The sequence below is a fragment of the Scyliorhinus canicula genome, chromosome 10, assembly GCF_902713615.1.
Source record: "Scyliorhinus canicula chromosome 10, sScyCan1.1, whole genome shotgun sequence".
NCBI classification, from domain to species: Eukaryota; Metazoa; Chordata; class Chondrichthyes; order Carcharhiniformes; family Scyliorhinidae; genus Scyliorhinus; species Scyliorhinus canicula.
The window spans coordinates 175,533,229-175,560,855 of NC_052155.1; the positions used below are offsets into that span (position 1 = coordinate 175,533,229).

Sequence of the window (27,627 nt, forward strand, 5' to 3'; positions counted from 1 at the left end):
CTTCAGTAGGGTGCTCTTTGTAAGGGCCAGTGTTTACTCTATGGGCCGAATGGACTCCTTCTGCACTGGAGATTCTATGATTTATTGAGTTTGCAGGAGAAATGCCTGGGCTAACGTTCATGTTGAGGAGATTGAGGAGACGTGAGTAGTAATTGCTCTGCCTCCTTTTCAGAAATACCATTCAGAATGGCGCCGTATGATTTGTATGCAGGGCAGAGACTAGCCTTGAAAAGCTTCAGCCTTGATCTCATCGTTTCAGATTCCTCTAGGCTGGGGGAGGTTCTGAACAAATCCAAATGTTGTGATGTTTTACAACGCATTTATTTCATAATCGTTTGTGTGAGAAAGATGTGTGAATTTTCTTTTCTGAACAGCAATTACAAAGAACAAAGAAAAGTACAGCACAGGAACAGGCCCTTCGGCCCTCCAAGCCTGTGCCGACCATGCTGCCCATCTAAACTAAAATCTTCTACACTTCCTGGGTCCGTTTCCCTCTATTCCCATCCTGTTCATGTATTTGTCAAGATGACCCTTAAACGTCACTATCGTCCCTGCTTCCACCACCTCCTCCGGCAGCGAGTTCCAGGCACCCACTACCCTCTGTGTAAAAATTTTACCTCATACATCTCCTCTAAACATTGCCCCTCGCACCTTAAACCTATGTCCCCTCTACCCTGGGGAAAAGCCTCTGACGATCCACTCTGTCTATGCCCCTCATAATTTTGTAGACCTCTATCAGGTCGCCCCTCGACCTCCGTCGTTTCAGTGAGAACAAACCAAATTTATTCAACCTCTTAACTTAATGATGTGGAGATACCGGCGTTGGACTGGGGTGAGCACAGTAAGAAGTCTTACAACACCAGGTTAAAGTCCAACAGGTTTGTTTCAAACACGAGCTTTCGGAGCACGGCTCCTTCTTCAGGTGAATGGAAAGGCTTGTTCCAGAAATGTTTATATAGACACAGTCAGAGATGCCCCGGAATGCGAGCACCTGCAGGCAATCAAATCATCAAAGATGCAGAGAGAGAGGTAACTCCAGGTTAAAGAGGTGTGAATTGTCCCAAGCCAGTTCAGTCGGTAGGCCTCTGCAAGTCCAGGCTTGTTGGTGGGGGCCGAATGTAATGCGACATGAATCCCAGATCCCGGTTGAGTCCGCATTCATGCGTGCGGAACTTAGCTATAAGTTTTTGCTCAGCAATTTTGCGTTGTCGCGTCTCCTGAAGGCCTCCTTGTAGAATGCTGACCCGGAGATCAGAGGCTGAATGTCCTTGACTGCTGAAGTGTTCCCCAACTGGAAGGGAACAGTCCTGCCTGTTGATAGTCGCACGATGCCCGTTTATTCGTTGTCGCAGTGTCTGCATGGTCTCGCCAATGTACCACGCTTCGGGACATCCTTTCCTGCAGCGTATGAGGTAGACTACATTGGTCGAGTCGCACGAGTATGCGCCGCGTACCTGGTGGGTGGTGTTTCCACGTGTAATGGTGGTGTCCATGTCGATGATCTGGCATGTCTTGCAGAGATTACCCTGGCAGGGTTTTGTGGTGTTGTGGTTGCTGTTCTGAAGGCTGGGTAATTTGCTGCAAACAATGGTTTGTTTGAGGTTGCGCGGTTGTTTGAAGGCCAGTAGTGGGGGTGTGGGGATGACCTTGGCAAGATGTCCATCCTCGCTGATGATGTGTTGGAGGCTGCGAAGAAGATGTCGTAGTTTCTCCGCCCCAGGAAAGTACTGGACGACGAAGGGTACTCTGTCAGTGGTGTCCCGTGTTTGTCTTCTGAGGAGGTCGGTGCGGCTTTTTGCTGTGGCGCGGTGGAACTGTCGATCAATGAGTCGAGCGCCATATCCCGTTCGTACGAGGGCATCTTTCAGCATCTGTAGGTGTCTGTTGCGCTCCTCCTTGTCTGAGCAGATCCTGTGTATACGGAGGGCTTGTCCATAGGGGATGGCTTCTTTAATGTGTTTCGGGTGAAAGCTGGAGAAGTGGAGCATCGTGAGATTATCTGTGGGCTTGCGGTAAAGCGAGGTGCTGAGGTGACCGTCCTTGATGGAGACGAGTGTGTCCAAGAATGGAACTGAATTTGGAGAATAGTCCATGGTGAGTTTGATGGTGGGATGGAACTTATTGATGTCATCGTGTAGTCGTTTCAGTGATGTCTCGCCGTGGGTCCAAAGGAAAAAAATGTCATCGATGTATCTGGTGTATAGCATCGGTTGAAAGTCCTGTGTGGTGAGGAAGTCCTGTTCAAACTTGTGCATGAAGATGTTGGCATATTGAGGTGCAAATTTGGTCCCCATGGCTGTTCCGTGCGTCTGGATGAAGAATTTGTTGTCGAAGGTGAAGACGTTGTGGTCTAGAATGAAACGGATGAGTTGCAGAATTGCGTCTGGAGATTGGCAGTTGTCGGTGTTGAGGACTGAGGCTGTTGCAGCAATGCCGTCGTCATGGGGGATGCTGGTGTAGAGTGCCGAGACATCCATTGTGACGAGGAATGTTCCTGGTTCAACTGGTCCATGGGTGCTGAGTTTCTGTAGGAAGTCCGTCGTGTCGCGACAGAAGCTGGGTGTACCTTGTACGATGGGTTTCAATGGGGACCAAATTTGCACCTCAATATGCCAACATCTTCATGCACAAGTTTGAACAGGACTTCCTCACCACACAGGACTTTCAACCGATGCTATACACCAGATACATCGATGACATGTCAGTCCGAGTCCACGAGCTAGCCAGTGCAAACGCCATGTGGTAGCTAGTAAGTCTGGTCAGGCTAGCATCAGGTCTCCAGTCAAGTCAGCATAGTGTCAACCCACAGTTGAACATGTATAATAGTTTAGATGTTAAATAAAATTGTGTTGCATCTCATCAAGTGTTGGAGGTCTGTCTCTCGCTACACTGCATCAAGTGCAGTCCACATCGACCCAGCCAGCCCAACACATCAATCGTCAGTCTGACTCGGGCCAGATTGACCAACATCTGTAAGTCCTGTATTCCTTCCCCTCATGGCCGACTGCAATTATTCTCGACGATCTGTCAGGACCGTCCCCACGGCTGCTTCAAGAATCAGAACCAACCATGGTCTGAGCGCACTGAACTGATGCCCCGATGTGTCTAAGTTCAATGTGCCTAAATTCCTACGTTGTTGATTGCTTGCAGCCACAGGGAATGTCATTCTCTCCCAGGGTGGACTGTAAGCACAATTACTTGGCAGAGCCCCACAGCAAACACTTGACGACGCAGCTCTGAGAACTATTGCTCATAATTCTCAGCTCCTGTGACGCTTCTGTGGTGAGCCCTCTGTGACATAGATTACTGAAACCGCCCCCCCCCCCCCCCCCAAAACAATATTGTTTGATGAAATTCCAACGCAAGACTACTGGAAAAACAGGCTTGCATCTCTATCTCACCTTTCACAGACTCAAATTATGCCAAAGCATTTTCCAGGCAACTTTTGATGTTCATCGCAGTAGGAAACGTGGCTGCCAAATTGTGCACAGAAAGATCCCACAAACCGATAACGGCCAGATCGTCTTTTCTTTTCAATGATTTTGGTCGAGGGATAAATGTTAGCCGGGACACAAGAGAGAACTGCCTTGCTCCTTTCCAAACAGCTTCATTGGATTATTTATGTCCATCCTAGAGAGCGGGCGAGGCCTCAGTTTAATGTCTTAGTCAAACACATAACCGTGGTGACTCACAACAAAACTGGCTGTCGGTTAGAAAACAGTAGGGCGGCACAGTGGCGCAGTGGTTAGCACTTAGGAATGATATATGGACCTTTGAGAGAATGCGGAACGACGGTAGTATGAAACAAGGACACCAAGGGTTATGTGACAGGAAGAGGTGACACAAACCAGGGATGTAGTCACTGGAATTCAGAAGGTTAATGAGTGATTTAATCAAGGTTTAAGATAATAAGGGAAACTAATTGGGTTGATGGAGAGGAACTATCTCTGCTGGTTGGGGCACAGTGAGAAAATTACAGCGAGGCCCTTCAGCAGCGCAAGTAGAAAACATTTCTTCAGGCAAAGGTTGGTCAAAGTTTGGAACTCACTTCCACAAACTGCAATTGATGCTTGATCAATTGTTCATATTAAATCTGGAATTGATAAAGATTTTTGTTCGGCAAAAGGCATTAAGGGATATGAAGCAAAGGCAAAAGTTAGGTCGCAAGTCAGGCATAATTTCACTGAATGGTGGGACAGGCGAGAGGGGCGAAATAGCCTCCTCGTTCCTATGTGCACAAAGGTAGGGAAAATGGCTGGTGAACATGAATCGTGTTGAATGTGGCACTGTGTTGTGTGTGTCTATGCTGTGTGTGTCCTTGTTTGTATGTTGCATGGATGCGCGCTTGTGTGTGTGCGAGCACGTGTGTGTGTATGTGCGCTTGGTGTGTGAGTGTATGTGTGTGTGGGCGCACGCGCATATGTGTGTACATGTGTGTGTGGGTGCACATGTGTTTGCGTGTGCATCTGTGTCTGTTCATGTGCATGTGTATGTGTTTGTGTGCATATGTGTGTGTGTGTCTGGTGTGTGAGCATGCGTGCCTGTGTGCGTATGTGTGTATGCACATGTATGTGTGCATACACATGTGTACACGTGCGTGTGCCCATATGTGCGTGCATGTGTGTATGTTGAGTGTTGTGTAATGCCCACCAAGCCCTCGGCGACAGAGTAGAGATCTGTCCTTGGAATAATTAGCTACAGAAACAGACTGAAGTCTGGCCTATGCAGGTCAGGGTGCAGAAGTGTTGAGAGAGTGAGAGCGAAGCTGTAAGAGGCCAAGGAATCTTAGAAGACTCACCAGAAGACATTTCCAAACTGTGTAAGGCTGCAATCAACAAAGCCAATTGCCAACAGAACAATATAGCAGGATGCAACTTAGAAACATGTGAACCCGGCAAAGCACACCTTGAGAATCGTGCCTGATTCCCATCAAGAAAGTGGAGAGGCTGCTAGAGACTGCACAGAGAGTATTCACTGAGGCTGAATCCCTTCTGCCAGCAGTCTGAATTATATGGGGATACCAAAGAAACTTCGGCTTCGGTACCTGACATTTATAGGGTGGATTTTAATGTGTTTTTCCTGCCAGTAACTAGGCAGTATGGGTAGAAATTGAATTGGGAGAGGTGTAAATCAGATTGCTTAATTGTTATCATCTATTTTATAGTATTGCACATTGGCAAAATTACTCCCCTGAAGTCTGTCTTTTTGATATCAGCTTTATCTGAGTGCAATGCATCCTCAATATTAATGCAACAGTAATCATAGTTAGCAGAATGCAGGGTCCCCATCATTACTTCCTCATTTAACCCACCAACCATTTTGTAAGATGGATGCTTGAAGCTCCAGCAGGAACAACAGCAGGAAATTGAGTTGGGAAATGAGTGCGTTCAGATCCAGCACAATAGATCCACACCCATTTTCCCAACACTCTGCAGCTGGCAATCCAATCGTAAAGTTTAGTAATTTGAGCGGTAGAACAGAGATTTATTTAACTATCTACAGTATTCTGCGCGTAGAAGTTACTCGTTCCCACTCAGTCCTTGCTGGGAGAACTAACCATCTCAGGCCCGGCTTTGGGCCGGTTTTTATCTCTAGTCTGTAACAAGTCTCCAACAGGGTGGCCTCCCCTATCTGAGAAGCTCGTACTCCATGCGTCCTACGGGGAGATCGACAATGGTTTCCCCGTGGTCCTCATTAGGGCTGTAGCACCCCCAAAGTCCTAAAGTTCCCCATCAGCCAATGGTGGGGGCTTTCTGTGACATTTTGCCCACGGTTATGTCTCAGCTCGCGGTGGCTCTGGGTCGGGCGGAGGGTATCAGTTTGGCGACCGCCATTTCCTGGCCGACCTCCGAAGTGTTGTTGCCGGGACCTCGGTCCCGGACAAGACGCCGGCCGCCGGCCTGGGCACTTCAGTGTCCATTTCCGAGCCGGAGTCCTCCTCCTCCTGCTGGGCCGGGCCCTGGTATGTAGACGGTTGGGTGCCCAGGCTGAAGGGCAGTTCCTGGCACAGAGGAGACGTCAATGCTGCCGGCTGGGCATCGTGAAGGGTGGGCTCCCCCCTCTTCAGGTGGTCCAAATGCTTCCGCTGAACTCACCCCTCAATCCCAACTTTGTACGAGACCAGACCGGCACCTGGGAGCCAAAGTGCCCTGTCTCCAAAGTTGCGGGCATGGACCGCGTCCCCTGAGTGAAATTGCCGCCCTGGTGTCCTCAAGTCCTGGTGCTGCTTCTGGACCTCCTGCTCCACCTCCACTTTCCTGCCGAGGTTTGGAAATGTGAGACTCACCCGTGTTCTCAGCCCTCAGCTCATCAACAGTTCTGCAGGGGCGATTCCCGTCGTCGCGCATGGCATTGGGCGGTAGTTACAAAGGAACCGCGCCAGTCGCCTGTCCATGGAACCCTTGGCATGGCTTTTTAATGTCCCTTTTGAAAGTCTGGCCCGCCCTTTCTGCCAGGCCATTGGAGGAGGGCTGGTACGGGCCGGTTCTGTGTGCCGCATGTCAGTCCATTTTGTAAAAGCGGCAAACCCTTCACTCGCGGAGGGTGTCCCAGTATCCGTCACCAGGACGTCAGGGATCCCATGGGTGCGAAATGAGCACCAGAGCTTTTCTATTGTGGCCCTGGGCATTGTCGAGGCCGTCTTGTACACGTCGAGCCACTTCCAGGGGGCAGGGGGCATCCAGGATGGCGAGGATTATGGACCTCATGAAAGGCCCTGCGAAGTCTGCATGCGGGAGAAACCATGGACGGCCTGGCCATTCCCAGGGATGAAAGGAGGCCGCCGGCGGGAGCTTCTGATGCAACCGCCGTGCCAGGCAGCGGCTCACAGCCCTCTCGATGCCGGGCCACTGGACATAACTACGGGCAAGCATCTTCATCTTAGAGGCACCCAGGTGCCCACTGAATAGGTCCTCCAGCAGGGACTTCTAACTCTGTGGCAGGGTTACCACCCGAGCTCCCCACAATATGACGCCGTCCTCCAGGCTGAGTTCCAAGAATTTCTGGGCGAAAGGAAGGACCCCTGTACTCCTCCACTCAACAACATGAGGAGAGGTCTCGCCATTGCCGGATCCCGCTGCGTCCATGCGCGCAGCTGAGTAAGTGTCACCAGCAAGGTATCCATAAAGGTAAAAGTTGCAAACACATCAACCGCCAATGGTGGGGATGGGGCACTTACACGCAATGGTAGACGACAGAGAGCGTCGGCATGGGCAATCTGCATACTCTGGCGGCGTTGAAACGAATATTCATGCGCAGTGAGCAGGAACGCCCAACGCTGAATTGTAGCCGATGCGATGGGTGGGTTCCCTTATCCTCACTAACAAGGCTGAGCAGTGGCTTGTGGTCAGTCACTAAGGAGAAATGTCACCCATAAACATACACATCAAGTGGAGGCAGGAACTCCCAGGTGAGACAGTAGTTGGAGGTCTGCTGGATCCCAGGCCCCAGCTGCACCCCAGCCAGACTCTGAACCTCTGGACCAGACTATCCCGGAGCTGATGAAAAGGTTCGGGTGCAGCCGGGACATTCAGAGGGAGATATCAGCAATACTCCAGCAGGTCCACAGCCGATTGGAGGAGTCCCAGAGGCTACAACGCATGGCACTGAGGTCAACACTTCTAGGGTGGCGACTGCAGTGGAGAACCTGGTGCATGACGTCTATGGGAATGGCTGAGGCGCTGCTGCGGAGCTTGTCCTCGCCGCAGGTGGACATTGCTGCGGCACTACAGAGAGTGGCCTGGTCGCTGGGGGGCATCGCCAACATCGACACCATGGGCAGCCATTGGGAGCCGCCATGGCTGATGATGTTGGGGCAGCCGGGGCTCGAACCAGCTGCCCTTCCATCCCGAGTTGAACCCCAGAGCCCTATGGACACCGCCCAGGAGGAGTGTGCCAACCCGGACCAATCCCATGGAGAGGGATTTTGGCCACCAGCTCCCCCGAGTATCACCCCTCTGACGACGCCTCGCAGACGGGACATGTGCCACTGACAAGTGCGCCGGGCCCTCCGGCCCAAGAGCCCCCAAAGGACGCCCGCCAGGGGCACTGAAGGCCACGGGAGGTGGTAAGCAGCTGGCTGCCTCCACCTTGGATGTGCAACCTGGGGACACAGCTAGACGTAGCGGTACAGCAAGGAAGGCCATGTACGTCAAGGATCAGGAGAACCTGAGGAAGGAGCAGCGCTCCGAAAGCTAGCGATTTGAAACAAACCTGTTGGACTTTAACCTGGTGTTGTAAGACTTCTTACTGTGCCCACCCCAGTCTAACGCCGGCATCTCCACATCATGGCATCATGGTCAGTGTGAGAGAAGCTGTCACTTGTGACTTTGATTCGATCCATTCCGCTGTTGTGGAAACACTTTCAAGTACATTGGAGACAGAAAGCCTCCGAGACAGATGCAAACAGAGAGTTGCAAGAGATCTGAGTGGTGATGATGTGGTTAAAGACTTTAGACAAGGAAGGGGTATAGGTGATGGGTGACATGAGGTTGGGGGAGCCTTGTAAGAGGCATGAATGCTGACTTGGGCCATTCAGCTTTAATGGCCTCGTTCTGTGCTGTACTTTTCTTGTGATTCTAAGGAACTGGTCAAGCATCAGACTGGAATCTGGCCAGAATTTAATTTCCTTTCTGTCACTCACTACCACTCCTCCCCTTACCCCCCTCCCCTCACTGTGTTTTAATCCAGGCACATTAACATCATGTAGAAACGTGATTGGAAATTGATGCAGCAAGCCCTGTAGTAGCCACTAGCATGTCTCAATGCTGTATTTCTCAACTTGGTTCTTTGCTTGATACACAAATGTACACTTTGATGAAATTGCAGTCGTTACAACAGCTCATTGCCAGAACAGTGGCGAAAAACAAGAAATTGGTCCAGATCCTATTATGATGATCACATATTTTTTCTTTTCTTCTCTCCCTGACTCTCTACACTGCCTGTGTATCTCTCTCTCTCTCTCTCTCTCTATTTCCCCATCTGTATGCAAATACATTTGCTTCTCCCACATGCACAGCAAAAATGACGGGGATGAATCATTGTCATGGTTTAATGGAGGAGAAAGAAAATGATCAAAGAACTCCATGAAGTTGTTACTGTTTTCCACACCTTCCTCGTGGGTCACTCAGTAAACGCTCCATTTGTTGCACCGAGCTTGGCAGGTCAAGCAAATCTAAACTTTATTCTCCAGATTCCACGAGGGGATGGCTAAACTGGTGTCAGAGCCGCCTGGCTGAAGTACATTCAGCTCCTCGAGACTGTTGTGCTGGTCAGTAAGATTGTGGCTGGTACCTACCTCAGCCCAAACACCCACTGTGATCGATCCCCTGCCCCCTGCTGACTTTACCTCACCGAGTTTTAACGGGCTCGGTCTGGAAAGGCAAGTGACCCAAAATTCATATCCTTCCAGGGCAGATGGTTCGATTACCTCGTGAAGTGCGTCTTGACCTCACTCCTGAACGCAGCTGCAAGAAGCCCGGCCTACCTCTTAGCTCCAAAGGAGAAAACGCAGGTTTGTGAACATTGACTGGGGATGCTAAAAGCCTCAGGTGACACATTCCCCCATCATAATGTCAGTCAGGCCAGGCTTATTCTCGAGAGGAGGGTTTCCCAAGCGGGGTTCCCAGGCAGGCCAGTTAAATGTGTGATGAGCCATCAATTGCACGAGAGACGAGTTGCTGTACAAAAGTTAGGCTTTAATAAGCTAGAACTTAGCCCTGCGGTTGTCTACAATAAAATGGACGACCGCCGGGCGTTCCGACTATTTATACCTCGGTATGGAGGCGTGGTTAACTCAGCCTCTCGACCAATCGGAGAGCTGTCACATGACTGGTCTCAACCAATCGGTCGAGAGGCACATGACCGACCAGGGCCAATGGTAAGCCGGTGTTCTGCACCAATGGCAGACAACTATGCAAATCATATCACCACATTGTGCAAAGTTTGATTGGACGAATACAAAACAACACAAAATAAAGTCTTCAGCTTTTCAGATCAGCAGGATGATAGGGAGATTGCGGGGAGGGGACCACCATCGAGTGGTGGGGGCGGGGATGGGACGGCAGCCATCATCAGGTGGGAGCGCGGGAAGATGGACATTGTTGGGTAAGGGGAGAGGGGGCCATCTTGGGATGAGGGGGGGGAAACTCAAGAGAGGCAGCGAGTTCCCAATAGAAGCCGGGGCCATCGGGATGCAAGAGAGGTGTAAGTTTAGTGTGTGTATGCAGTGAGTGTGTGTGTGCTCTCAGTGTGCATGTGTGTGGTGAGTGTATGTATGTGAGAGAGAGTGTATGTGTGGGTATGTATGTGTGGGGGGTGAGAGTGTGTGTGTGAGTGTGAAGTTGTGTATGGTGAGTGTGCTTGTGGGATGAATGAGTTTGTGTGTGTTTGTGGGGTGAGTGTGTGTGGGGTGAGTGTGAGTGTGTGTGCAATGAGTGTGTGTATGTTTGTGAGTGTATTTGTGGGGTTAGTGTATGAGTGGGTTGTGGTGAATGTGATTCACACGGGAATATAATCTGTATATATATGTGTCTATATTGTAAGTGCAGTTGCACTACCTGACCACCGGGGGAGTAACTCTGGGAATACTCGAGAGTTGTACTGGGCTTCTCCCTTGGCTCCGCCCAGGACTCCTCCCCCAGGAGCTGCTGTATAAAGATCAGTGCCACAGGGTCAGCCGGCCAGTTCACCGAAAGTTCAACGGCTAACAGGCTGGCTCTGTTGTAAGTATATTAAAACCGCTATTCTAATCCTACAAGCACATGTCCGTAGAATTATTGGTTCCAACATGGGTTGAGTGTGTTTATGTGTGAAAGGTGAGAGATATGTGTGCGTGGAAAAGGTGTGTTTGTGTGGGAGTGATGTGTGTGTGCATGAAGGAAAGGGATGTGTGTCTGCGAGGGAGATGGGTGTGTGTGTGTGTGTGTATGTGTAGTAGAGGGGTGAGTGTCTGTGAGTGTATAAATATGTGTGAAGGAGAGGGGTGTATAAGAACATAAGAACTAGGAGCAGGAGTAGGCCATCTGGCCCCTCGAGCCTGCTCCTCCATTCAATGAGATCATGGCTGATCTTTTGTGGACTCAGCTCCACTTTCCCGCCCAAACACCATAACCCATTATTCCTTTAGTCTTCAAAAAACTATCTATCTTTATCTTGAAAACATTCAATGAAGGAGCCTCAACTTCACTGGGCAAGGAATTCCATAGATTCACAACCCTTTGGGTGAAGAAGTTCCTCCTAAACTCAGTCCTAAATCTACTTCCCCTTATTTTGAGGCTATGCCCCCTAGTTCTGCTTTCACCCGCCAGTGGAAACAACCTGCCCGCATCTATCCTATCTATTCCCTTCATAATTTTAAATGTTTCTATAAGATCCCCCCTCATCCTTCTAAATTCCAACGAGTACAGTCCCAGTCTACTCAACCTCTCCTCATAATCCAACCCCTTCAGCTCTGGGATTAACCTAGTGAATCTCCTCTGCACACCCTCCAGTGCCAGTACGTCCTTTCTCAAGTAAGGAGACCAAAACTGAACACAATACTCCAGGTGTGGCCTCACTAACACCTTATACAATTGCAACATAACCTCCCTAGTCTTAAACTCCATCCCTCGAGCAATGAAGGACAAAATTCCATTTGCCTTCTTAATCACCTGTTGCACCTGTAAACCAACCTTCTGTGACTCATGCACTAGCACACCCAGGTCTCTCTGAACAGCGGCATGCTTTAATATTTTATCGTTTAAATAATAATCCTGTTTGTTGTTATTCCTACCAAAATGGATAACCTCACATTTGTCAACATTGTATTCCATCTGCCAGACCCTAGCCCATTCACTTAACCTATCCAAATCCCTCTGCAGACTTCCAGTATCCTCTGCACTTTTCGCTTTACCACTCATCTTAGTGTCATCTGCAAACTTGGACACATTGCCCTTGGTCCCCAACTCCAAATCATCAATGTAAATTGTGAACAATTGTGGGCCCAACACGGATCCCTGAGGGACAGCACTAGCTACTGATTGCCAACCAGAGAAACACCCATTTATCCCCACTCTTTGCTTTCTATTAATTAACCAATCCTCTATCCATGCTACTACTTTACCCTTAATGCCATGCATCTTTATCTTATGCAGCAACCTTTTGTGTGGCACCTTGTCAAAGGCTTTCTGGAAATCCAGATATACCACATCCATTGGCTCCCCGTTATCTGCACTGGTAATGTCCTCAAAAAATTCCACTAAATTAGTTAGGCATGACCTGCCCTTTATGAACCCATGCTGCGTCTGCCCAATGGGACAATTTCTATCCAGATGCCTCGCTATTTCTTCCTTGATGATAGATTCCAGCATCTTCCCTACTACCGAAGTTAAGCTCACTGGCCTATAATTTCCTGCTTGTGCCTACCTCCTTTTTTAAACAGTGGTGTCACATTTGCTAATTTCCAATCCACCAGGACCACCCCAGAGTCTAGCGAATTTCGGTAAATTATCACTAGAGCATCTGCAATTTCCCTAGCCAAACTCGACATTCCTCCCCACTGAGTGAATTGCAAGATGTCAGGGAGACGACAGGCTCTCCACCCCTGCCCTTATTCCCTCCCCCTTCTATGGCCTCCTCCACCTTGCAACACAGGCCATGGGCCCCGCTAAATTCTGCCCTTTATGAGTACATCTTAAGTTAAGCTTGCGTCCTTGAAACTGTTTATATATATTTTTTTAAATTTAGAGTGCCCAATTCATTTTTTCCAATTAAGGGGCAATGTAGTGTGGCCAATCCACCTAACCTGCACATCTTTGGGTTGTGGGGGCAAAACCCACCCAAACACGGGGAGAATGTGCAAGTTCCACACGGACAGTGACCCAGAGCCGGGATCGAACCTGGGACCTGGGAGCCATGAGGCAGCAGGGCTAACCCACTGCGCCACCGTGCTGCCCGTGAACTGTCTATATCAAGTAAGAAGTCTTACAACACCAGGTTAAAGTCCAACAGGTTTGTTTCAAACACGAGCTTTCGGAGCGCAGCTCCTTCCTCAGGTGAAGGAACATCATGTCTATATCAAGACAACAGTCTCCCCCCGTTCACTAAGATCTGGCCAGCGTAGCACTTAATTTATTTTAATAGGTTACAAGTTATATCAGAATGGCGATTTTCTTATTAAATTTGGTCAGCTAATTTCAACACAACAACACACTGTCAGGATTTAGATATGAATCATGTTATCATAATATAGTTATTTCTTCATTGTGATGTGAAGAAAGAGGAATCAAACTGACATTTCAGGCAAGCAGTTATGTCTTACCCAGATCAGAATATAAAATGGCCGTCCACAAATTCAATATGTGAATATAGAGCTTTGTCGGTCAGATATTTCTGCGTTTTGACCAAGCCGTTGCGTACACGTTTCATGGGCTCCATACGTTGAATTATTGATCTTTTCCTCAGCTCAAGTCCTTTAAATATGGAAGGTCAAGCAGCAATCTAATTGGAGGGGTCCAAGGTGATGAAAGCCTTCAATCGGATAAGTAATACTCACTTTGGGTGGAGGAGTCTAGACAATGGGACGTGACCTTGCCAGCGGAACGAGGACTCAAGGGGTGAGGTCAGGTAGTAATTTTTCCCACAAACAGTGGAGGTGTAGAACTTTCTCCCTCAACACCAGCACCACCCCCCACCCCCCTCCCCCACCCCCACCCTCAAAGCCGTTGATCAGGGTTCAGTTGAGAATTTCAAAATTGAGATTGGTAAGTTTCTATTAGGCAAGGGTATTAAGGGTAATGGAACGGAGGCGGTTTGATGGAGTTAAGATACAGATCAGTGATGGTCTAACTGAACAGAAATGATTATTGAGATCCAAATAGCCTCCTCAGGGTAAAGTGACAATTTCACCACATAGGAGTGAAGCGAGTATTAATACAGTTAGACGATGCTTCCTCCCAGATTCTCTTTCTTTTCAGTTTTATCATGCCCCCAAAAGGTTCCATGGCCTGAATTCTTTTGTCTGTCAGGCATCCAGACCCAGTGATCTTGGAAGCGGGTGCAAAACAAGCTGGCGGTGGTGGTCGGCCTCGAAGGGGGATTTTACGCTGACTGGCCAATTAACGGACCAGTTCAAGCACAATCCTCGGTCGCCAGACACCTCTTCTTTCATTTTATTCCAGCCTGGACAGATCATCCAGCCCGACCAATCAGCTCGCCCACCAACCGGAACGGAAGAGCAGATGATCCACGCGTGAAAACGGTGTTGAATTGGCCCCACTAAAGGGCAGCACGGTGGCGCAGTGGGTTAGCCCTGCACCCTCACGGCGCCGAGGACCCAGATTCGATCCTGGCTCTGGGTCACTGTCCGTGTGGTGTTTGCACATTCTCCCCGTGTTTGCGTGGGTTTCGCCCCCACAACCCAAAGATGTGCAAGGTAGGTGGATTGGCCATGCTAAGTTGCCCCTTAATGAATTGGGTACTCTAAATTTATTTTTAAAAAATATTGGCCCCTCTAAATTGCCTGCTTGCTTGTCAGCACCGTGCACATGCAAGAGCCACAAGCATAGGGCGGCACGGTGATGCAGTGGTTAGCACTGCTGCCTCATAGTCCCGAGGACCCGGGTTCGATCCTGGCCCCGGGTCACTGTCCGTGTGGAGTTTGCACATTCTCCTCGTGTTTGCGTGGGTTTTGCCCCCACAACCCAAAAATGTGTAGTGTAGGTGGATTGGCCACGCTAAATTGCCCCTTAATGAATTGGGTACTCTAAAAAAAATTTTTTTTAATATTGGCCCCTCTAAATTGCCTGCTTGCTTGTCAGCACCGCGCGCATGCAAGAGCCACAAGCATAGGGCGGCACGGTGGTGCAGTGGTTAGCACTGCTGCCTCATGGTGCTGAGGACCCGGGTTCGATCCTGGCCCCGGGTCACTGCCCGTGTGGAGTTTGCACATTCTCCCCATGACTGCGTGGGTCTCATCCCCATAACCCAAAGATGTGCAGGGTAGGTGGCTTGGCAATGCTAAATCGCCCCTTAATTGGATAAATGTTTTTGAATAATGAGCTGGAGACATGTCCGCCAACTGAAATATTGCTCGAATGTGCGATGAGGTAAGGACACGCGCCCAAAGCCTTCTCACCGGATCTCGGAGTTGGGAGCGTACCCGAGCAACGCAACATTCTGGCACATGTCCGCTTGGAGTTGCAGTCTCTGTTTCACTGCTAGAGGAAGCGCTGCACCTCAATTCTTGGCTCCAATTCAGTCCCGAGCCCCTCATGCCCGATACGGGGGAGAGCGGGCAGGTTTGGGGGCCTTCTCACGGAACTGCTCCTGGGCCTGGACAAGGTGACCATTAACCGGCCCAGTCAGCGGGAGATCGAGGAGGCTGTTCGGCCCAACTGCCTGCCTCCCAACTGTGGTTGTGCCTAAGACTGGGCACCCATGCGACACAGTTTGCTGTGTCTGCCGGTACACTTGAGGCCTTCCCGCGGCCATGGGGCACTGGAGGGACTGGAGCTTTTCATCGCTCCCGAGATGACATTTTAATTAGATTTGGTAAGCTACCTTGAATTGCCAGAATCACCATTAGTATAAAAGGTTATGGGCACATTTCAAGCACCGCGTTGCTCCCTGGCGGGATTCACGCAGTTTGCAATTCACCCGGCCCGTTTCCGATGGCGAGTGCTGGAGATCGCCCAAAAATGGCGAGAATATCATTAACGCACATTTGCATTCATTTCAATCTCATTAACAAGATTGAATTTCAATGCAGTGGCCTCCCGGGAATTACCCAACTCCCCAGCGGGCGCCATGGCTACTGAGAGGAAGTGAGGAGGTGAGTAGCCCTCTCCATTTGCCTGCATTCAGCTCAAGGGCACCGGAGCTGCTGCCCCTCTGCTCGGGGGAGGCGGGGGGGGGGGGAGGTGTTTTGGGGGTAACCCTCCGGGGGGGGGGGGGGGTTGGGCTTAGTTGGGAGGGAGGAGCTGAAGCATTCCAGGGCAGGAACAACCTGGGCTGGGAGGGGTGAGGGGCTTTGTATCTGCGGGGCCTTCAAGTCATCTTCAAATATTGTGGAGACCCGTGACAGGGGCAATCACTGATGCAGCCTGCCTGTCCTACCAAACACTTCCAGGCTAGAATTGCGCTGTGGCTTCAATGCTGAAAGTCAATCTCGCTCCTTCTGACTGTAAGCAGCCTCCAGCTTCACAGTTGAAGGCTATTGCAAATGACGAATTAGCCTTGTTAGTTGTGAGAGCACTTCACAGCTGCAGGTGGTATTTGCTACTTGCTCCTGCTGGTGGCTACAGATGCCTGGAGGCTGCTGTTTCCTTCCTTTTCTGTAGCTGGAAAGAAGGGCAATTATTTCTAAGATACCTGGGTCCTGGAACACTGGGCTCAGGGAGACGTATGAATCCAGAAGGCTGCTGGATGGAGAATGGCACTGATATGCTGAACAAGTATTACATTGATGGACAGATCATTTCTTGACAGGTTTATGGACATGATAACACATTCTCAGCATTCTCCTCTGTTTCTGTTGAGCAACCTGCGAGGGTTGATATCTGTTTTTGATTTTTTTTTGTGAAAATGAGCTGATACAGCTTTGTATTGGTAACAATATGGAACAGTGACATTTCCTTGTTGTTTAATAGTTAGTGTGATATTTGGAATGTTAAGTAGTTGCTTTGCAAATCTTTGTTCATGTTGACTGTTCAGTAAACAAAATATTCTCTACTCTCGAGGGCTTCCTCGAAGGCACACGTGCCTTGCCTCAGACAATGATTAGTGCATATTGATGCGCGATCAATGAACACAGAAGCGAAGGAGTAGTCCGAATCGAAGGCTTTAATCTACAAGAAGTGTGCCCAGCAGCAGGAGTACAGAAATGACCTGACTGCTGAGAAACACAGGTTCTTATACTCCGCCTCATAGGCGGAGCTACCTTCCTCCCGACAAATGAGAAGACAACACTTGGGCCAATGGGCAGCGAGCCTTCTACAATAGCAACTCACACTCCCAGGTACCATAATACCCCCAGTCATACTACCACACATATCAAATTAAGGAAACTTTGAAGGCTAAACATTGTGCCTGAACTCTAGGAGCTTCAGCACCATAGAGGCAGCTGCCAACAATCGACCACTAAAGAGCTGGGCTTCAGCACTGGGGGCAAAGGGTGAGTGTGTGGATCAGGGGAGGGCACCTGAGCACGTCCTTCCTAATGTTGCCGGCAGAGGTCTGGCCACTAGGGGCTCCTGATGTGGCCGGGGATGAGTGTGCAGAGCGAGGTTTGTCAGCACAACTGGCTCGCTGGATGGCACTCTGAGAGAAAGCAGGACAGTCATGGTCAGACTTGGGCAGGGGCTTGGCTGAATTGAAGGTCTGGGATGGAAGCTCTAAATGATTGCCAGTCTCCCTCCTTCTCACGGTAGCATGGTGGTTAGCATCAATGCTTCACAGCTCCAGGGTCCCAGGTTCGATTCCCGGCTGGGTCACTGTCTGTGTGGAGTCTGCACGTCCTCCCCGTGTGTGCGTGGGTTTCCTCCGGGTGCTCCGGTTTCCTCCCACAGTCCAAAGATGTGCGGGTTAGGTGGATTGGCCATGCTAAATTGCCCGTAGTGTAAGGTTACTAGGGGGATTGTTGGGTTACGGGTATACGGCTTACGTGGGTTTAAGTAGGGTGATCATTGCTCGGCACAACATCGAGGGCCGAAGGGCCTGTTCTGTGCTGTACTGTTCTGTGTTCTCTAATTCCTTACAGATATCAAGATGGATAGAGATGTTGGACCTGCAGCGGCTGCCCTCGCGTTGCTGGTGGCAGCCGAGGGTGGCAGATGCCGAAGAAGGGGCCTCACGGTAGCATGGTGGTTAGCATCAATGCTTCACAGCTCCAGGGTCCCAGGTTCGATTCCCGGCTGGGTCACTGTCTGTGTGGAGTCTGCACGTCCTCCCCGTGTGTGCGTGGGTTTCCTCCGGGTGCTCCGGTTTCCTCCCACAGTCCAAAGATGTGCGGGTTAGGTGGATTGGCCATGCTAAATTGCCCGTAGTGTAAGGTTAATGGGGGGATTGTTGGGTTACGGGTATACGGGTTACGTGGGTTTAAGTAGGGTGATCATTGCTCGGCACAACATCGAGGGCCGAAGGGCCTGTTCTGTGCTGTACTGTTCTATGTTCTAAGGTGACAACACCGTCGATGCTGGCTAGAGGTGGCACCCTATGTACAGGGGGTCTCCGCACACCCTGAAGACCCAGCCACCCATCAGTTTGAGGCGGAACCAAGGCGAGGAGGCCAGCAACAGGCTAAAGTATACAGGCGTTGTTGGCCTTTCAATGAGATGACGGACAGCTTGTGCCGCAGGAGACTCTGTCTCAACAAAGAGACAGTGCAGCACCTGTGCCACGTCCTTGCGGACTTGGCACCCCGTGGGGAAGGAGGACACTCACTCCCAGTGGCCATTAGGTTCACGCAGCCCTCAACCTGTAAGCAACAGGCTCATAGAATCATAGAATCTACAGTGCAGAAGGAGGCCATTCGGCCATTGAATCTGCACCGGCCTTAGAAAGAGAACCCTACTTTAGCCCATGCCTCCACCCTATCCCTGAAATCCACTACCCCACTTAATCTTTTGGACACTAAGGGGCATTTTTAGCATGGCCAATCCACTTAACCTGCACATCTTTGGACTGTGGGAGGAAACCGGAGGACCCGGAGGAAACCCACGCAGGCACGAGGAGAAAGTGCAGACTCCGCACAGACAGTGACCCAAGCCGGGAATCGAACCCGGGTCCCTGGCGCTGTGAGGCAGTAGTGCTAACCACTGTGCCACCGTGCCGTCCAATAATAATAATCTTTATTGTCACAAGTAGGCTTACATTAACACTGCAATGAAGTTACAGTGAAAAACTCCTAGTCGCCACACTCCGGCTCCAGCAGGGCCCTGTGTCCCATTTCTCAAGCAACAGCCCACATGTGTATCCGGGAGGTCACGGATGCTCCGTATGCCCAGGCATCCAATTTATCATCTTCCAACTGGACCAGGGCCACCAAGATGCCTGGACTGCAGAATTCTCCATCATCACCAGGATGCCTCAAGTTCAGGGGACAATAAATGGCTCACATTTTGCCTTGTGCACACTGGGGCATCCTAGAGTTCCCCTCCCTGAATGGTCAGATTGTGTGCAACCACCGCCTCCGTATCATGCACGTGTGCGCCTACTACCCAGGGAGAGTGCATGACAGCTACATCTTGGGGCATTCGGAAATACCCAAGATCTTCGAGGACCCCAGGATGATGGTCTGGGTCTTGGGGGACAAGGGATATCTGCTGAGGTCCTGCCTGACGATGACAGAGGGCTGATACCGAGGCGGAGACCTGACATAATGAGGCCCACACTGCCACCCGTGCTGTCATTGAGCGGAGCATCAAACTGCACCAAATGTGGTTCCAATGCCTGGACCACTCTGGTGGTGCCCTGCAATACACCCCCCCCCAGAGGGTCTCCCGCTTTAAGGTGGTCTGCTATGCCCTCCACAACCTGGCACAATGGCAGGGCGACACTCTGGAGGAGGAGAAGGGACATGCAGCCTTGTCTGTTGAGGAGGAAGAGGCGGACCAGGAGGGGCTGGAGGATGAACCCGGGGAGGAGCCAGCGGAAGGCCTGAGGCTGGAGGACAGGTGGCAGAGGCGCTCCGACAAGCCCAGAGGACCAAGGAGGCCCTCATCCTCACTAGATTCACATAAGACAAGGCTACGTCCGTCAGCTCAACTCCCCCCCCCCCCCCAAATTCCCTGCTTCCCTCCCCCCTAATCGACCCCCTCTCGAACCACCCTGTTCCCCCCTCCAAGGGTCTGTGTAACATCAGTCCAGGGTGATGGGCCTGTGTCGGCACTGTCAGCGGGTCAATATTAAGGCAAGGGAGTGATGTTAACTCGCTGTAAGGTAAGCTCTGTGCTTCTCAGTTTCTGCAAAAGTCTGTCTTCTGTGTTTCTGTTGACAGCGCGCCACACCTATCCTCTGAACAGGGTCTACATCGCGGCATTTGACCTTAGATCACTGAATGCGGGGTGGGGGGGGGGGGGGGGGGGGTGCAGAGGGCAAAAGGGGGAGGGATACAGGCAGGCCCACTGTGAATATTAATGTGACAGAGGCTTAATATATATCAGCTGTTACATGTTTTAATCGTGAACATTTGACCTTTCCATTCCCCCTAGCTACAGATAGTGATCCCTCTACCTCTCGACCCCCCCCCCCCCCCCCCCCCCCCCCACTCCATCTCGACCGTTGTCTCCTTGGTGGCTGGTCCTGGGTTTGCCTCCAGTGCTTCCTCCTCACTGATGGTGCCCGTCGGGCTCTGGGGGTCTCCAAGGATCGGAGGGGCAGCTGGAGTAAGCTCCCGAGGCCTCTGCATCGTCTTGCTCTGCCAGTCCTGCCGGCTCCCCATTGTCTCCACCGTGGTGTCGCGCCCCCAGCGATGCTCCTCAGTGACTGGGTCACGCTCTGGAGAGCCTCGGCGGTGTCTACCTGCATTTGGGACACTTCCCTCGATGATTGGGGCATGATGCCGAGGCCCTCAGCCTTGATCGTCACAGACTGAGCCAGGACTTGGCCACTGCCACTCAACATGCGGACAACGTGCTCCAGGTTTTCCACTGCGATCGCCATCCTATCTTGACGCCAAGTACGGCCAGCAACATTTCCTGCAACCAAAGCCTCTGGGATTCCTCCAAACGGCTATGCAGTCGCCGGAATGTTGCTGACATCCCCTCCTGAATGTCACAGCTCTGGCCAATCATCTGCATCAGCTCTGGGAGAACCTTGTCCAGAAGCTCGGCATCTGGCCGGGATCCAGCTGAGTCCTGGGATCCAGCAGACCTCCGACTGCCGTCTCACTTGGATGTTCCTGCCTCCACCTGATGTGCATCAGCAACTGTGTGATGCTCACCAGATTGTGTCCCAGAGGCCTGTCCACTCAAGTGGCCCACTGAGGTGTGTCCGTGCTGGTGGAAGGCACGGGTGATAGCTGTGGGGCCTCGATGGTGGTCTCCTCGGAGCTCTCCTCCGAGGTAGTTTCTTGGTCGGCAGTGGAGGGAATGACTCCGGATGGTCCGGGCCAACTTCGCTGTCAGTGACTGCTCTCTCTTCGGTCAAACCCGCAATCTCCCAGGCCCCCTCCTCATAGGGGATGAGGACTCGGTCCCTGGGACTCCACCCCCCCCCCCCCATCTTGCTCATTTCCCACTTATAATGGAATATCTTCTGCAGGGACAAAGAGAGGGCGTGTGTGGGCACAGCACCTGAACATGAAGCGGTTGTGCTGGTGGCTGCCAGGGGGTTTTGAGGAAGATGTACTAAGATTGGATGTGGGGAGCAGCGCGAGGCGTCTGCCAGTGGTCCGTGTGGATGGGGGGTTGGGAATTTGAGGGTAGGCGAAACTGATGCCAGGAGATGGCAACTTAACCCTTGCTGCTCGATGGAGGTCATTGGTCTTCCGACATTGTGCGGTGGCCCTCCTGGTCATACCGCCTGAGCTGGCAGCCACTGCCACTGCCTCCCAGGGGGTATTGGTGACCCTACAGCTGGTCCTCCGACCCACTCAGGGGAACAGCCTCACATCCACAACGTGGCGAAGCCTGGCCTACTTGGCATCCCCACAGCGAGGAGCAGGTCCGTGCGCCGCCATGCTTGTGTGTTGACTGGGACTGAGTGATGAGGGAGCGTTTGAAAGCAGCTCCCCCTTGTTAGCGGCGAGATGCCGAGGCAAGAGTCGGGCAAATCAGGCGGCGAGATAGCCAGTCATGGCAAGACGCTCATGGGGGCTCGTTTTCGGCACTAAGTGGAGTTGAACGCGATCCGCAATCTCGCCACACAAGCCCAATATGACACTTAGAAGTTTTCCCGTTGAATCGCGCCCTGTAGATTTCCTGTGCTCACAAAATTTAAGAAGTGTGAAAGCTGAATTCCTACTCCCCCTCACAGTGGAATCCGGAATGACTTGAGACCCAAGGCATTGAAGTCAATGGAAAATAAGCTTTGTCGGGTTCAGAACAAGCAGATTGCATTAAATAATAACTCTGTGTCTGTTTTAAACACTGTGTGGCACATTAAGTAGAGGTCGACGGGAGAATGGTTCAAGCGGTTTAACAGTGACAGTGAACTGAGTGGCCAACGTGAGAAGTAGTTCTTGAACATACTTCAGCTTTTAGGTGCTTTCTTGGAATGCCGGGGTTTGTGGAACTTGTCACATTTAAAAATAATCCCGGCCGCGCCAATGTAAAAATAGTCTGTCGGTGCATTTATTTTTAAATACGATTCTGCAATGTGGCAAGGTTCGGGTCTTATAACAAACAAGAAGTTATTGCGTAAGGTGAATTTCTTTGATGCTTTTGCAATGCCGTTTATGTAATCCAGAATTCTGCAGCAATACATGGCATCCTTCATCGGTTGGGTAACTGTGTCCATGTGCAGCAGATGTCAGTTGCCCAACATGCCTCCATCCTGAATAACAAGCTGAGACTTGCGTCACCTTGCCTCTTGGCTATACAATCATTGCAACAACTGCTGTATTTGTACTTAACATCTATTGATTTCAAAGGCCTCCCATCGCTTTTCTGTTAATTTCTAACCGCCTTGGAGAGGCACGTGTCTCGATGCTGAATTTGCACACTCTTGGGTGAAAAAACACACACACACACGCAATGACGGGGTGAGGTTCATCCACTTGCAGCCTGTTTAGTTACCAAAAACATTGCCGGGATTGAGAAGATGAGATTCCATTGTGCTCCCTATTAAACACAAATCTGCAAAGCTTCATGCTGCACCAGATTACATTCAGACCAATGAGGCAGGTTCCAGTTAGGTAGATCAGAGTGAGTGAGGAGCGTTGGATAACAGTGTCACAATGATATTTACACTGACCTAGTTTTGGATTGCTAATATTGGGCTTTGATAGGGGCATTAGCTTGACTCGTTTTGCATTGCTCTCTGCTGGAAAATTGAGAGATCAGGCACTGGATTCTCCGGTCCCCCAGTCGCGTGTTTCTCGACAGCGCGCTCTTCGCTGGCGGCGGGATTCCCTACTCCCGGTGCTTGTCAATGGATTTCCCATTGAAGCCATCGCACAACTAGTTTTAATATACAATGCCCGCGATCTACCGTCCGTGTGCTGCACAAACCTGGACGCGACACGGCCAGTTAATCCCGGGAGAGGTTTCCCCGGGCTTCCCGACATCCGTTACACCTCCCGGGATCGAACCAGAGCTCGCGAGACGTCGCGACCAGGATCCCACTCACAATGGGCGGGAACCAGTCTCACAGAGTGAAGTCGGCTTAGAATCCAACTTACCTCGGCCTTCGCCGGATCAAACGGCCGCTGTTAGATTACCTTGTGTAATATATGTTACTCATTTGCTTCTTATCAAGATGATCCTGTATTCGATGTTCATTAACACTCAAAAGTCTTCCAATTAAAGCAAATAATTTATTGAGTAACGTTAACACATAAACTGTGAGTTTATTCTCTCTCCACTTATACTAGATAGTATAAGATTGAATGTGAATTAACCATGATTAACAACACCTGTTCTCTGAGCTATCTCTCTCTATCTCTGGTCACTAGTTCACTGCACACACAAAGAGGCGGGAACTCGGCTTGAGTCTGTCTTTATATCCATCTCTAGTGCTGCCATTTAGTGATTACTTAGCTGTCATGTCCATACATTAACCCCTTGTATTCATACAGATATACAGATCACTGCAGCCGCCAAGCATCTTCCGGTCTTGCCAAAGAAACCGCAGGTGGCCACCGTTCAGTACTGGTCCCCATAAACGGGGACCAGGTGGGACGGTACCTGGGAGGGTGGGGGAGGTGGGGCTCCCAGACAATCGGAGGGCCCAAGGTAGTTGGCCTATGGCCAGGCTGGCATCCTGGCACTGCTGGTGCAACCCAGGCATTGTGGCACTGTCACGTGGGCACCCTGGCCATGCCACCTGGGTGCCAGCCTGGCACTGCCTGGGTCACCACGTGGCACAGCCAGACTGGCAGGGTCACTGCCAGGGTACCAGGCTAGCAGTGCCAAGGTGCCAAGCTGGCATTGTGCCCACATAGGAGATTGGGCTCAGGGGTGACCTGTCCGTCTGGGACAACCCCGACAGATAAGTTGGGGCATTGGGGGAATCCAGGGGTTGCATCGGGGGGTCGTGAGGTGGGGGCACCATTTAAAAATGACGTCCTGATCCCTTCCTCCACTGAGGAGCTCCACTTGTCAGAGTTCATCAGCACGGGAAATGCGACTAAGTGCGGCATATCCTGCTTCTGCCCGGACGGTTGGAGGTGCCTCCACTGAAACACAAGGACCATGGATGACAACCCTGATTTTCAGACCGGAGATGCAGGGGCATCTGCCGCCTTTCCGACACACTGAACCTCTTTGCAAGATTGTTGAAATGTTGACATCTAAGACGGCAAGCACGGGCATGCCAAGGTTCACACGGTTGGTATTGATATATTCACTTCAAAGAAATCTGAAGATATCTGCCCTTCTACCCACAATGCTGATGTCCCCAATGTCAAGAGAAACGATTATCAGTTGATTGGAATTACGAATGGCTACCTCTCTCTGACGACAGATGGTGATGACGTACGTGAGGACCTGATGCTCGCAGAAAGTGATCTGGGAAAGGAAATACTTCAGAAATATGGCGCTGGCGAAGATCTAGTAGTCACAGCTCTGCACACAATGAACGAAGAAGCAGCCATTAGCTTCAAGCCATTGGCCAAACAATAAATGGGGATCACATACGGGATTTCTTGGAAGCGTTGGCAACAACCCGTTAATCCCACCTGGAACGGCACTCTGTTTTATTTTGGTTAGATAGCACCCCAGATCTCTACTTGTGCGTGGAATCACTCTTGGAGCATTTCTATCCGGTATCCTAGCAATTGTTGGGACCTGGTTCGCAATTGTAATACAACCCACTTTGACATCCTGCTTTTTAATTTAGTGCATAATTCCCCAAGGGTCACTGGTACCGCTGTGGACCATAACAATTGGATCCTCCCCCTCCCACTGCCAGTCCTGCTCCAGGTGGATGTTTCACACTCTGGCACTAGGCGGACAACACAGTCTCTGGACTCTTGTACATTTGTGCGGAGAACAGTATCATCTGCCTCAACGTAATGTCCCCTACGAACACCCCATGCCTTTTTACTGTCCCACTTGAATGACTTCCTGTGCCATGCTCAGTTTGCGCATCCACCCTGCAGCCCCCGCTCTCACCCAAACCAGCTGAGAGAACATCAAGCGCCTTGGGCGATTGCAAAGGTTGAGGCTCCTGTGTGCCTGTGTTCTCCAGGTCCCCTGAGCTGCAGCACTCACAGGCCCACTCTCCTGCCCCTGGCCAAATCAGAAGACTGTATCCTAAGTGATGTAACTGCCTCAAAGGTACAAAGGCTCCAGGTCCAATCCCCCCCCCCCCCCCCCGCCCCCCCACTCCCCCACCCCCCCGCGCCCCCCCCCCCCCCCCCCCCCCCACTCCACCACCCCCCGACGTGTCACCGTGTGCACAGCTCAGCCTCCAGCCCAAACTCTGAGCCACAGACACTCACAGCAGACAAGTTTGACCTGGATCACACTGGCAGCCGAGAGCTGCCACATGTTGCAGCTTTGATACACCACCCTTCCTGTCACCCTTAATGTGCTTTAATGACATCATTCACTCATTTGTTTTCCCTTTTTTAGATATATTTTATTAACCTTATCACCAAAGTGTATACTTTTGAAATCTTAGAAATAGAATATACTACTTGCCATAACTTTAAAAACTATTTAGTACAATTAAAATGAGCTGAATAACTTAACAGTTGCTCACTAATCAACATCTTCCCCCTGTACCAACGTAAGATCCAGCTACTGGAGGCTGAGAATAGGTAGTAAAGGAAAGGAACACTTCCTGCCTTTAATAAGGGAGTTCACATTGAGTAAAATAAGAACAAAGTTTTATTTACACGAACGATATATACACTACCCGGCAGATCCCTACTGGGTTCCTCTCTGCTCGGTACCTTACTGGCCGACATTATCTACATTGGTTTATTGAGATGCCCTGTCCCAAGACGGGGAGCCCGTACTCCGCAAGGAGCACAGGGAAAACAAGCAGCTCCCGTGCGGGATATTACCCTGCCCCTCTTCACCAACACTGTGCCGACCCAGCAGAAGCTGCTGCTGCTGTTCGAGAGCGGTTTTAAGGCTGGGACAAAATGTAACTCCTAACTTAAATAGCCATTACATAAAGTTTCCATCAGCTTCAATAATACTTGGACTTGAGCCATTGCAATGGATCAAGGTTTAATCACAAAGGTAGAGCAAAAAGGTCATTTATTCACTCCCCCCAAAAAATAAATGGCCCTGAAATGAGTGTTGTCCTAGTCTGCACCGCGGATAGCAGGTGAGAGAGTTTAAAGGCTTGATTTCTACCTCACGTCTACTTTTGTTCCTAAAATTTAGCAACTGAGTAAAAATAATGGTGGAAGGATATAGCGATGTGCTGTGCCAGGCAGTGAGACGATAGGTGGTAAATGAGACCATTGTTCCCCAGTGACTGAATAGATCAAATTCCACTTCCATTATGTGGCAATCTGGAATTTATACCGGTTCTTGGAACATTGCCCGGATTGCCATTGACAACCTGATTCTGAATGCCAATGCTAAACACTTTACAATCGCACAGATCACCAGCTTTTCATTGGCCCTTGCAAGCTTGGCAGAAATAAAGGCAGAAACTGCTGTAAAAACAATCGCCAAGCCAAGCAACATCTACGCAGAGAGAGACACACACACGCACACAGATTTTCAGGTCCAGTTACCTTTTATCAGAACTGGAAGGTGTTTGGGAAGAACAGCTTCTTAAACAAGTGCAGAGGCCGGGGGATGGGACGCCGCCAGAAGATAGAATGGGGAGCAGGAGTGAATACCTTCGGGACGGCACAGTGGTTAGCACTGATGCCTCACAGCGCCAGGGACCCGAGTTCGACTGCTGCCTTGGGTGACGTATCTGTGCGGAGTCTGCACGTTCTCCCCGTGTCTGCGTGGGGCCAGTTGCTCCGGTTTCCACCCACAGTCCAAAGATGTGCAAGTTAGGTGGATTGCTATAATTAACATCCCCTTAGGGTCCAGCGCTGCGCAGGTTGGGTTACTGGGTTACAGGGAATAGGGCTGGGAGTTGGCCTAGGTAGAGTGCTCTATCAGACTCGCTGGGCCGAATGGCCTCCTTCTGTACTACAGGCATTCTATGTTACTTCTATCATTCTAACAGCCTCGCGGCACATTCACCCCCATACCCCTCGCACCGCCACCAATCGCCATCGCTCACCCATCCATGCAGAAGGATAAACTTACATGATTCTCAGGAGAATTGGAGCCATGTTTTTTCAGAGACAGCGGAAGAAGAAGCAGAGGGCGTGCGTGTCACCGCGTCGGCAGGCTGCCTTTTACAGGCCACAACCGAATAAATAGCCAATCAGAGGGCTGGCCACCATTACTGGGCCACTGCCAGGGCTGCACCTGGACTAAGAGGCTGTGCCCCCTCAAAGTATGGTCAGTGGAGGTACTGGGGCCTGTCAGGCAGGCCCTGGCGAGGGAGGATGGGGGCAGTCAC

General features: G+C 50.8%; 1 pseudogene; it reads left to right on the forward strand.

The window, feature by feature from the left end:
- The first annotated feature begins 24,329 nt into the window (after positions 1–24,329).
- LOC119972970 lies at positions 24,330–24,768 on the forward strand (annotated as a pseudogene).
- Positions 24,769–27,627: the final 2,859 nt, after the last annotated feature.